The sequence below is a fragment of the Carettochelys insculpta genome, chromosome 2 (assembly GCF_033958435.1).
Source record: "Carettochelys insculpta isolate YL-2023 chromosome 2, ASM3395843v1, whole genome shotgun sequence".
Lineage (NCBI taxonomy): Eukaryota > Metazoa > Chordata > Testudines > Carettochelyidae > Carettochelys > Carettochelys insculpta.
The window spans coordinates 229,709,404-229,721,512 of NC_134138.1; the positions used below are offsets into that span (position 1 = coordinate 229,709,404).

At 46.0% G+C, this 12,109-nt stretch overlaps 1 protein-coding gene across 5 annotated transcripts in view; it reads left to right on the forward strand.

Annotated features, from left to right (window-relative positions):
• The first annotated feature begins 6,325 nt into the window (after window positions 1-6,325).
• ICA1 (islet cell autoantigen 1) overlaps window positions 6,326-12,109 on the forward strand; it is a 133,894-nt gene continuing 128,110 nt past the window's right edge. For 2 of the 5 annotated variants that reach the window (XM_074984687.1, XM_074984689.1), the window contains exon 1: window positions 6,326-6,465. The gene's annotated coding sequence lies outside the window, so the exon portion shown is untranslated. Of the gene's footprint in view, window positions 6,466-6,528; window positions 6,732-12,109 lie in introns of those variants that run through there. The other 3 variants (XM_074984690.1, XM_074984688.1, XM_074984686.1) reach the window with 3 other exon arrangements.

The window sequence follows — 12,109 nt, forward strand, 5'->3', positions numbered from 1 at the left end:
ACCCTACCTCAGATCACAACCCCCTCCCCAAACTCCAACTCCATCTCAGACCCCGCATCTTGTACTGCACTACAGTCCCCTACTCCAAGCTCCCATCTGCAGCCAACCTCCATCCCAAACCTTGCATCTCCTTAAGATACAAGTCTGGCCCTTCGCTTACCAGAATCTTGGAATGGCCCCCCACATCAAAAATTATTGCCTACTTCTTGTCTAGAAAGATATGTGACCATGCCACCTTGTACAGGCCTCTATTTTGCAATTCAATGCTTTTCCATGGGGTGGGCGAAGGGGAGAATGCTAAAACAAAGGTTTCCCACCCAAGGGGAAAGTCTATTTAAGCAATGGTAGTTTGTCATTTCCTTTGTCTTCAGCCTATTTGGGAATCTCCTGCCACACCCTAAGAATTAAAAAATGGACTATAAAGGCTATTGGCCCAAATCAGAGAAGAATAGCTCAGGTTTGAAGATTTTACCTACATGGGGACTGGGTCTACACTTGCCCCCAACTTCGAAGTGGGCATGTTAATCAGGGAGACAGAAGATTACTAATGAAGTGTTGTGGTGAATATGCAGCACTTCATTAGGCTAATTCTCCCCCACGGCAATTTCAAAGCTTCAAACTTTGGAGTGCCAGCATGCGTGTAGGAGTAAAAGGAGGAGTAAAGGGTCTTCAAAGTAGTGCGGGCAATTCCCGCAGCTACATGCATGCTGGCCCATCGAAGTTTGACACTTTGAAATTGCTGCGGTGGGAAAATTAGCCAAATGAAGTGCTGCATATTCACTGCAGAACTTCATTTGTAATCTACCATCACCCTGATTAACATGCCCCCTTCGAAGTTTGGGGCAAGTGTAGACAAGCCTGAGAACTGCTTTTTATGGTAAGAATCTGTGCCGTCTCTTTGGGAAGTTACAAATAGCATTGCAATTTTTTTTTATTTTAATTGGAAAGGTCAGTTTGATCTGTCTGTTTTTACTTATAACCACTTAAATCTTGATATTTTTTGCTTAATAAAAACTCATTTATTATCAAGCCCCGAGTAATGAATGATTATCTGGGGAAGAGTACCACTGTGCATATCTCTCTTTCATTGATAAAGGGTGCTTACCAGATGAGCCCTCTCTGTGCAAATCTTTTTCACAGAGAGAGATGGATTTATCTGGGGGTTTAAGCCCATTTTGGGTGCTGATTTCCTGGGTGCTGTGCCCTAGAATTGCATCCTCCCACAGCTGAAGTAAATCAGTGCCTTCATTGCTTTTCACTACCCCCAACTCTGTATATTGGCTGGGGGAGTCCAAAGGATCTGACCCAGCAGGTCAGGGTAGTGGGGAGTCCCAGAGAGCAAAAAGGTATGAGCAGCATACTGGTGAAAATCCCAAAGGGTCTTCTGTGACTGCATCCAGTCACACCTTTACAAATGGAGATACTAATGTATTCTGGACCAAAGATTATCTTAAAAGCTGCTGAGCTAGGATTTCAGTCTGCTCAGCAAAGAAAGCCTGGGATGTCAAGCCATGGCATGGTCTGATAAATAAAAATGTACACCTATTAAAGCTCATAATTTCAGAAAACTCCAACTGGTGGATATGAAGTGCATTTTATTATAGAACAGTCCTTTATTGCTGATGAGTTAACTATCAGTCTTATATTATTGTTTGTAGTAGTTAGTGTCTTTCAAGATTTAAAATGTTTGCTTTCTGACCATTTAAATTATTCCAACACTATGAAGAATATGCTGTTCCTTACCCTCCACCAACATAGCAGCTGCTAGAAATTTTTAAAAACTAGATTTTCATCCTATTACCATATGAAATGTTTCCAGAAATCTTTAAAATTAAATGATTCATATTCTTAATGGATGAAGTTCTTTTAATAATTAATACATTTGTTTCAAGTTTGTAGTTTTTGAACAGAACAGCTCTCCTGAACATAAAGCAAACATGCAGAAGCTTCAGCCCTTATTTTTAATTTTGCACTACTGACTTTCAGAGTGCTGTATTTAATGTTTTCCGTATATTAATACCATACAAATCTAACCAATAAGATACAATTAGCAATACTTTTTGTCCCTTGAAAGGTTTAGGGAGTGTTGTTTACTGAAGCTATTTTATAATACTTTTGTAAATTGATCATTTTGTGCCTTACATTCCCATTCTTATCACTGTGTCAAGTGTGTCTCTCTTTAGTAATTAAGGGCTGTCTGATTTACAGCTCATACCATAGCCAACTTAACCGAATGTTTATGAAGAAAAGATGGTTTTATGGATAAGGCACAGGAAATCTTCGTTTCCTCACTCTATCACAGACTGCTTGCATGACCGTACACTATTATCTGTCTGTGTCTCAATATCCCAGTCATAAAATAGTGATAATAATACTCCCTGATTCCCATCCTTTGTTTGGCTTGTCTTTTTAGGCTGTAAGCTCTGCTCCTTGTAAGCTGAGCACTTGGGCAATCACCTGAGAGAGTCAGTTGCTTCCCAGCTGATTTGCAGAGCACCCCCAGCCACCCATGGTGGGAAACACGTATTTGTATTGGTGGTGAACATCCACATGTCTTAGTGCACATAAAAATTATTCTGCCCATTGATGGAAAAAAATAGAGGGAACACTGGGTAGTGGGTGAGTTACATTGGTGGGAGCTACATTTTAGTGTAGACACAGGTTGATGTAAGCTGTGTTATGTCAACCAAACTCTGTAGTGTAGACCTGGCACAGGGGTGGCATGAAGGGACAAATGGTAGTCCAACAAGGAGTGCAGAAGAGTGACTGTGCCCATAATGTTGGCTGGCACACATGTAAATAGACCCAAAAAAACAACCAACCAACCAACAACCAAACAAACACACACTGTGACATTCATAGACTAGGTTCTCATTTTTGCCAAAGCTGTGAACATCAAGGGGATTGGCTGGAAACTAGACCAGTTCAATGGTATGTTAGTATAGCTGGAGATACCTGTTAGACTTGTAATGACGTATTTAGTGTTTAGACTCTATAAAGTAATTGTAAGCTTCTGACTGCACTAATTTTACTTGTAATGTCTGTATCTCATGCTATAAGTAATACACAAGTTTTGCTTCTCAACTGTAAAAATGCCTGCTTTGAACTTGTCAACTCAGACAGGAGGAGCAGTTCCCCCATCCACCAAGGATTATTAAAACAAAGTGGGCTATTGTGAAACATTGGGATACAAAGAATGGACTAGCGGGCTTCTCGCACCTGTATACAAGGAAGCTCATCTCATCAAAAGAAGGAAATAAAGATAGCTGAAATAAAATTCTTCATCTCTTTCCTATTTGGACTCTCACAGAACTGGAGCTAGAAAACAAAAGCAAAGACCCCAAGGGGCAATCCGAGTTAGCTCTAAAAACATTCAGTGCAGACATTACTACAGCTCCATCACTTTTTGGAACTATAGACCGTAACTCATTTTTGGAAAGAGCTTGCATGCTTTAAACCTGTAAGTAAATCTCTTCTTTCTTTTTCCTACTTAATAAAGCCTTAGTTACATTTCTTACTAAGTTGGTAAAATCTAACTATAGAACATACCACCAGTTTGGGGTGGCTACCTTGCTTCTCAACAGTTTGCACTGTAGTTGGCATTCAGAGTCCTGACAGTGACACCCCCCTGATTCACACCAAACCCAAGAACTGGCATTTTAAACAGGAACTGAAATAGCTCCTGGGTTAGAATGTTCTATACCTGCTAGGAAACAATGTTCTGTACCTGCTGCAATCAGGAGAACTGAGACTTATGGAAGCATGAACAAGGAAGTTACAGCAATCAAGGTGAGAAGAAATTAAAGGCAAGGATGAAGACATGGATTGGGAGACCCAACAGCATGAAACATTTTCAGTGTGCTGATGGGCAGATTTACAAATGAGTCAAATGGAAGAGAAGAAGGAAAGTTCAGCTTCAAGAATGAAACCACAATTACAATCAGTGGAGGATAGGATGGGATAACTTCAGTTTAATTTCCATGATATCTGAATGCTATGAATCTCATAACTAATTACAATAAATCCCTGGTTATCCGACATAATTGGGACTGACCGATGTTTGGAAAACCGATAATGTCAGATAATCAGGAGGAGTGTATGGGGGGGCAGAAGAACGGGGAGGCTGCCTGCTGCACGGCCCCTTCTGCCCCTCGTGGTGTCAGGTAAAATGGAATGTTGGATAACCGGGAAAATCAGATAATAGAGGTTTTACTGTATTTCACAAAGCAAACCACTTACAAAGAAAGAAGAAATAAATCTAAACATGTACAAAGGTCTGAGTCAAAGAATGTATAAAAGGAAAAGCATTCATTCTTCTTGCTTGCTCTACCAAACATTGCCAGTGGGCTTCAAAGATAATTGGGCTTATCCTAAACTGTGGCACATTCCTGAGGGGATTGCCTTTCCTGTGTGAATTTCTATGTTTTTATTAAAGGTAAATGTAACATCCTGTGTAAGGAGAATAAATAAGGAGGCGTTTAAGTAATATTCAGATGATACATTGGGATATAATAGAGTAGATCCCTGCTTTGCGTGGACATGGCAGGTATTTTCATATTAACACAAGTTGAGTACAGGGGGACCCTACTTTCTTGTACCCCACCTCACCGCTTACCCCCGTGCTGCTGGATGGCTCAGGGGCTCCTGAGTAGGCTTCTCCTGCCTTGAGGCTGCCTGACACTGTAACACTGGGGGTGGAAAAGGGCAGGCACGGCTGGACCAGCCCAGGCCTCCAGTGCTGCGGCTGGAGCTGCCGCCGCTCAAGCAGCCCTAGGGCAAAGCCGCGGGCAGCAAGTGCACCATGGCTGCTCCGCATGGCTGGCGGCTGGAATAGGAGGTGCCCCACCAGCCCGTAACCCAGCCCCTGCCCGCCCCTAGGGAGAGCTGGAATCACCAGCTGGAGCAGAAGCTCCAGCCACCAACTTCCCCTAGCCAGGGGAATTCTGGGGATCTCCCCAGCACCGTCCCTATTTACACAAAATTCTATTTACATGGCAACCTCCACGTAAATCAAAGATTTACTGTATAGAGCATGAGAAAATACTGAAATGACGAGAGTGTATCCCTTTGTATATTTTCCTGAATACAATCTACTACAGTTGCATATTATATGTGTGCATATAAGATCTAAGAAAGAAGACTCTTGCTTGTGTCAGACCGATGAGCTGTCCCCAGTGATTTATTCCTGACACCACATGACAGGGAGAGGGTTTTCTGAACCCTGGGTAACATGAGAGGAGACCCCCACTGCAGCATCCACAGGCCAGAGGGTGAAGAAACCTAAGAGGAGCAGAGATGAGCTTGGGTGGGTTGAAATGTGGCCTAGGTGCTGCAGAGGGCTGAATGAGGAGGGCGAGGACTGCTTGGAGGCAGAGGCTATACTGAGGATGAGTTTTGAGCAGATAGGATTAATGCTGAGGAGAAAATGAGGATGGTGGCAGGGCCATGAGTCAGGGGGCTGAACTGCGGGACGTTCAGTGGGAACACAACTGAACCAGGGAATAGGAAGACAGGATTAATTGCTGGTCAGGAATTGAGTAGATATGGAAGTGGTAGTAGGGTTACCACATAAAAAAGAGTATCAGAGAGGTAGCCATGTTAGTCTGTATCTTTGAGAACAAGAAATCTGGTGACATCTTACAGACTATGAGATATTTTAGAGCATAAGCTTTTATGGGCAAAGACCTGCTTCATTAGATGCATGAGGTTGGGTGGGCTTCAGAGAAGGACCCCACTCTTCAAATACTCCTCTGAAAACCACACCCCCACTCATGCATCTGATGAAGCAGTCTTCGCCCATGAAAGCTCACGCTCCAAAATATCTGGTAGTCTACAAGGTGCCACAGGACTTCTTGTTGTCCTCATATAAACAAGAGGACACCCCTGAGAGGGCGTGTAGGTGTATCATACCAACTCACGTGGTATTAACGTGTTATGGCACGTATAGTACACTAATACAGTTTGAGTTGGTAGATACTGATACAGACACACGCCCTCTCAGGGGTGTCCTCTTTCTTGAAAGGTGGAATACGGTAACCCTCGGTGACAGGCTGACAGCATCTTCAGCAGTGGCCAAAATCATCTTATCCCAGACGCGTGGGTGGCGGGGGGAACCCCCCTGGGGATGAGCAGGGGGAGTTCAAAACCCAGCGAGTGACCGAAACCCACAGTATCACCTCCTCCAGGACTGTCGGAGTTTCGGGCCTGTCTGATGACTTGGGGGGTGGTCCGGCTCACGCCTTTTGATCTGAGTGCGGCAATACCGCCCCAGCCCCCCGGCTGGCACCCCAGGGCCAGGCTCGCACTTGCCTTTCACGGGAGCGGGGCCGGTCCCACCTCGGCGCTCCCTACCCACTAGGCCGCCCTGCCGGCCCGGCCCACAGAGGCTGCCCGACTCCGTTTCCGCGGCGCCGGCGGGAGGGAGAAGACGCTCTGAAGCCGGCGCAGAAGCGCGGCAGGCGAAGGGTGAGTATCTTCTCGGCTCGCTGGGGCAATAGAGCCGGGGCGCACCCAGGCCGGGGGCGGGGACGAGGCTGTAGGTGACGGAGGCCCCGCCCTGCTCGGGGCCGCTCTCCCCGGCGGCGGAGCCTGCGCTCGGCATTGTGACGCTGGCGGGGCTGCAACACCTGAGGCGGCGACGGCGGGAGGTCCCGGCGCGGGTTGTGCGGGCGGCGCGCAGAGCCCTCTGCGGCCGGCACTGGGCGGCCGCGTCCTCCGCAGCCCCTGAGGAGGTGAGCGCAGCCGGCGGCCCCGCTGGGAGCTGCGGCTTCGCAGCGCCGGGCCGGGCCTGGCCGGAAGAGCAGGTTTGGCCTCTGGCAACTGCTGCCGGGGCCTGTGGGCCGCGCTGGGCAGGTACCGCTGCGGCAGGAGCCTGCGCCCCTGCTGCTGGCGTCAGGCGGCTGTGGGGCAGCGCTCCCAGCAGGGGGAGTGCGGCGCCGGACGGGGGCTGCAGGGGGACTTCTCTGGTGCAGCGTTTCCCGGTTACAAAATGGCACCTGTTCCTCTCCATTTCTCCCCACCCACTCCTGGGCCACTAGCGGACATCCCTGTGCCCCGCTGCCCTATCCAGCTCCTGCCTCGCCAGGAGCCGGCCTCGGGGCGCATAAGGCAGAAAGGGAAATGGCCGCTTAAAAATCTTCCCCAGACTTTTCTGTCTTGCCACTGGCCATCCCCACTGACTGGGTTTTAACCATTTCTTTCCATTTGGTAACACAACAAGAAGTCCTGTGGCACCTTATAGACTAACAGATATTTTGGAGCATGAGCTTTCATGGGCAAATCTTCAACAACATGGGTCTTTGCCCACCAAAGCTTATGCTCCAAAATATCTCTTAGTCCATAAGGTGCAGCAGGCCTTGTTGTAATTTTTGCAGCTACAGAGTAACACGGCTACCCATCCGGTACTTGTTTCCATTTGGTGGTGGCTTCGGTTTGCTCACTACTTCTGTGCTTGGATGAAGAAAATGCAATGGCTGTTTCCCCACTGGGTTGAGAGCTGGTTTCTCTTTTTTTCCTATTCTTGTGTATATTTCTCCTCTTGGCTGGATACCAGGTAGTGAAATGGCTACAGCCTAGCAAAACTGATTTCACTGGGATTTTAATAAAGCATGAAAGCATTTCGAATGAAGTGTGGCATCATAAAAAGCTTGCTTTTTTTTAAACAATTCATAGATTTGTCTACTGTGCCTTTTAAATTATGTGAACAGCATGAATAGAGTACCTTGGTACCTAGTTTTTAGGGTACCTAGTTTTTAGGCTTACTGTAAATTAACAGGATCTCTTCAGTGAGCATGTGAGCAGCATGCTGTTCAATGCATTGATGCACTGATACAGATGTGTGTTGGGGGGTGGGGGGTTGCTAAACAGTCTCTCATTCTGATCCAGTAGTGATTATGATTCTCTTGGGTTTCAGTGGATTAAGGCCTGATTTATAGCTGTGAAACTGTAATCATCATCTGGCCTTTAATTTACAAAATATGGTTCCCAGGATGTATTGAAGAGGGGAAGGCTCAGTTTTTAGTAGTTGAAATGCCTTCTTGATATGTTATCTTGAGTAGTCATGTATTGTTGTTTATTCCGTTTCACCTCTGTCATGTTTGGTTTCTTGGTTTTACGGGTGTGAAGTGAAGCTTAATGTATGTATGGGCTGAAAAGGTCCAGGTAATACTACCCCCACTGGGCAGGCTTCTCTGGAGTGAGATTAATTTCAAGGTTCTGTCTACAGAGGCACTCAGGTGTTGGTATCAGCTGGAAGCTACATCTCCTACAGCTGTTTGACCACTTTCTCACAAGATCAGGAACAGTAAACTGTGGGATGTTGTCTCTTATTAACTCAGACGTTATGTAAGGATGGTCTTTCCCCCAGTGTTTCCTGTTGGTAGGTAGCAATGAGGAGGGTTCCTGCATAGACAAGCCACTGGCAGCTCAACTGTTTATGACATTGCTGGCTAGACCAGGGTTGCGCACAGTGGAGGGGCATGACATTTTGTAAGTGAGGGGCTCAGTGCGATTGGCTGCTCCCCCTCAGCCGGCGGCTTCTGTTGTGTCAGCATCCCTCTGCTTTCTTCCTTGTGGCCTCTACCGCTGCTGTTGCCAAGAGAATGTTCCATCCCACCCTCACCCCCCGCCACTGCTGGGCCAATCAGAACGCGCAGAGACCCTGAGTCAAGCAGTGGGGACAGCTGGGTTGTTTCCAGCTTGGTAAGGTACTCTCCTGGGGTCCTCCCCTCAAGTATCCCTTCCCCTTCAGGACACCCCTGGAGTACCTCCTTCTAGATAGTCCCCATCCTCTTCCTGTCCCTCCTGCCACATCCTTTCCTGTGTTCCTCCCACAGGTTTGGGAACTGCTAATTGCAGGGTCGACAAAAGAGGTCTGATCTAAAAAGATTGCTCACCCCTGAGCTAGACTGTGACCTTGTGTACTGAAAGAATTTCCCTATGAAGGTATTCATATGTGAATTTTACCTGATATAGTTACATTATTATAATTCATCCTGTGAACACTTGTATTCTGGTACAAATGCCTCTTTTCAATCTTAGGTTATGGCATTCAGGAAAAGGTTTAAACTAAACCAAAGAAAGTCAGTTGACTCTGTGGCATGAAAAGTAATTTTTTTCTAGGTAGGTAAGCCTTATGTGACGGCAGCATAATGGATAAAATGCTGCCAACACCTTGTGTGTATTAGAGCTGCAAAAGTTTTCTATTACTGCACTATTAGGTTATGGCTTTTAGAGGAAACCGATATGCTTCATTAGTTCTCAACTTGGAGATTGCACCCTGCATTGGGGATGGTGAACAGGTCTAGGGGGGACATCTATGGGTAGATGGAGGAAAACTGGGTCCTGAAACTATTTTTTCTTTGAAATATAGGGTCATGTGATGCAAAAGAGTACAGTCTATCCAGTGTGAGAACTGTCCAAGTGTGCAGTGGAGTTTTGTCTGTTTCCCCTCACTGTGGGTCTTTGCAGAGCCACCATGGGGGTGGGGGAATTGACAAGGCTGCCTGAGTCTCAGCTGGTACAGGGTTGGTCAGTTTCCCCTCCATGGTGACCCTTTGCAGAGCCACTCAGAGGGGAAATACTGACCCCTCAGAACCCGGTTCTCACTGTCAGGCAGCTGAAATGCTGCTTCCCACCCAAATGAACTGGTGGGGAGTTCGCTTCCACTCCATTCTGCGGCAAGAGTGTCGGGGAGGGTGGGTAGGAGCCTGTTGGAGCTGGCCTGCAGTTTAAATGCCACGTCCTGGCTACAGTGGTTCATAGTGTTTTCTGGAGCCATCTCACCCTACTTAACATCCCTAGCATGGCATTGAGTAGAGTTAGAAATGTGTCTGTGCTCCCTGTCAAAGACCATATTTTGTGGTGGATTTGAAACATGACTGCATTTGATTCTTGTTTAGCTTGTTGTATGCGCTACTGTGTTGCAAACCTCTCTAGGAAGACTGTAACCATAGTAAATGTAACTAAATTAGAGGTTTATGAGCAAGTGATTCAGCTGAAAAAGTGGGTGCGCCATGGAATTGTTTGTCTCATTGAAGTATGCTGTGTTACTGAAAAGGTTGGGACCCTCAGGTTTAGTGTACACTCTGAGCCCAAACCAAAATGCCTGTTGAAGTCAATGGGAGTTTTGCCTGAGTAAAGACTAGGATGTGGAGATCTATGTATTTTTAAAACAAACCTTTCCTCTTTCATTGTAAACTTTAATTACCATGCTACCTATACATCATAGCTGCGTCTACACGTGCACGCTACTTCGAAGTAGCGGCAGTAACTTCGAAATAGCGCCCGTCACGTCTACACGCGTCGGGCGCTATTTCGAAGTTGAAATCGACGTTAGGTGGCGAGACGTCGAAGTCGCTAACCCCATGAGGGGATGGGAATAGCGCCCTACTTCGACGTTCAACATCGAAGTAGGGACGTGTAGACGATCCGCGTCCCGCAACATCGAAATAGCGGGGTCCTCCATGGCGGCCATCAGCTGGGGGGTTGAGAGATACTCTCTCTCCAGCCCTTGCGGGGCTCTGTGGTCACCGTGGGCAGCAGCCCTTAGCCCAGGGCTTCTGGCTGCTGCTGCTGCAGCTGGGGGTCCGTGCTGCATATACAGGGTCTGCAACTAGTTGTTGGCTCTGTGTATCTTGCACTGTTTAATGAAAGTGTGTCTGGGAGGGGCCCTTTAAGGGAGCGACTTGCTGTTGAGTCCGCCCCGTGACCCTGTCTGCAGCTGTGCCTGGCTCCCTTATTTCGATGTGTGCTACTTTGGCGTGTAGACGTTCCCTCGCTGTGCCTATTTCGATGTTGGGCTGAGCAACGTCGAAGTTGAACATCGACGTTGCCAGCCCTGGAGGACGTGTAGACGTTATTCATCGAAATAGCCTATTTCGCTGTCGCAACATCGAAATAAGCTATTTCGAATTTGGGTGCACGTGTAGACGTAGCCCATATGTGCTACACAATCCTTACAGGGCTGCTGAACTGTTCTGATAAATTTCCAAATAACATTTCCAAAAAAGTGTGAATCATAACACATACTTTTTACTGCTCAACCTAGTGTTGAAAACTGTTTGTTTAAATTGGTAGATTAATAAATTAGATCATCAGTTAATCTTTCAAAAAAAGTAAGGAAATGTATTCATAGTGTCAATTTTATTTTCTTAAATGCCTTCTCCAATAGCATAACATTAAAGCAACTGGTTATTCAAAATGTTTTGCCACTGTTTAATCTGTGTATTAAGGTTATTTTTTTCCAGAATTATGCAAAAAGCATTACAAACAAAGAAAAGCTAGAAAACAAGAACACTGGAAACCTTTTATCCTCTTTTACACCATCTGGTAACTGTGATTTCACAATACTGGTGTATGGCTGCTACTAGGCCTATATCTACACTTACCACGGAAGATAGACCACTCAAAGTTGACCCCAGAACTCCCTGCGAGCTGCAAGAATTAAGGAAGGTTGATAGGAGGAGCATTCCCGTTGACCTGCTGTGAAGACAGCCACGAAAGTCGACGGCTGAAATGTCAATTTTAGGACACAAATGGGGTACCTGAAATTGCGTATCAGTTGTCAACTTTCCGTGTGAGTATAGATGCAGCCTTGATGTAGTAAAATGAGTCTCTTATGCAATCAGTTACTGTAGCCTTGGGAATTATATGTTACAGGTCTTTGTAAAAACGTTCAGCTTTCTGTTATCCATACCTTCAGAGACATGACTCCTGTAGTGGAGCTAATTACCATTTGTGTTTCATTGAAAACTGTTAGGACAAAGGACTCTCAAGCACAGCTAGTCTGTGTTGGTCAGGGTTGTTGACTTCAAGGTGAAATGGGATCACTGTATATTGCTGTTGCTGCGCAAGGTAAAACCACATGACTGATCAAATGTCATGGATCAGAGTGCAGGCTGACCTACTGCATGGTGTATTTTTATCCCCTTGAGGACAGCAGTAGTGTTATGCATCGTGCTACATGGACAAATGGGGGTGGGGATTGAAGTAGAAATATCAGTTGAGCCTTGATCTGCTCTATTATAGCAATATCTATCTTTTTTGACATACAAGATAATGGAAGAGATTAGCCAACAAAATTTGTGTTTCAGCTTATTTTCTAATAAAA